Here is a 933-nt window from a genome sequence, read left to right as displayed (position 1 = left end):
AAAAGATAATGTTTTTTTATGAGTTGTGAAACTGTTGTCTTTACTAAAAAAGACAATATTTTTTATGCGTTGTAACGCTTTTTATACGTTGTCTTTGCAAAAAACGACAATGCTTTTAAAGCGTTGCAAAAACATTGTCTTTGCTACAAATGACAACGCTTTTAAAGCGTTGTCTTTAAGCAGAGTTTTAACAACAGTGCTTTTAACAACGTTTTTTCAGCTACATAGACAACACTTTTAAAGTGTTGTCTATCAGCTTTTTTCTTGTAGTGAACCCAAGTTAAGTCAGGGTAAATCAAAAATAAATAATAGTAAAATAAAAAGTACAGAATTTGCAATTAATAACATATAATGCAAAATCAAAATGTACCCTCCCCTAGATTTAATCTCTAATTCTTCCCCTTTGATCACATTAAAAATAAGAAAAATCTTTGAAAAGAATTAAGAAATAAATCTAAAATAATTTATAAAAGAAAAGAACACAATTGACTAACATCCAGAAAAATAATGAAGTGGAAATTTCAAAAATCTGAACTTTTTCAATTTATAAAGTAGTTTTGGACAAAATAATTTTAAAATTATTTTTAATTTCTAAAAAAATTTAAAAAATTTTTATAACGGTTAAACAGACATGCCCAAAGTAGTGATAAAATTTTCACAAAAAATGAAAATAATCTAAGCAGTAATAAATTATTTTCTATAGCAAGATGTAGTTTCTTTAAAAATTACTTAAAAATAGTTTCTAAGCTCAAAAAATCTTGAAAAATTTTCTGAGAATGTAATAGAGTAAGTATTTTTGCAAAAAAAAAAAAAATTTCAAAACTTAAATGTTCAAGAATTTTTAATATTAAAAATTAGTATTTTTATAAAAAATTCATAGAAAATTCAATAACGATCAGAAAATTTCGAAAATATTTTCTTTAATAGAAAACA

Source organism: Zingiber officinale, chromosome 1B (genome assembly GCF_018446385.1).
Source record: "Zingiber officinale cultivar Zhangliang chromosome 1B, Zo_v1.1, whole genome shotgun sequence".
Taxonomy (NCBI): domain Eukaryota; kingdom Viridiplantae; phylum Streptophyta; class Magnoliopsida; order Zingiberales; family Zingiberaceae; genus Zingiber; species Zingiber officinale.
This window is presented reverse-complemented; position numbering follows the sequence as displayed.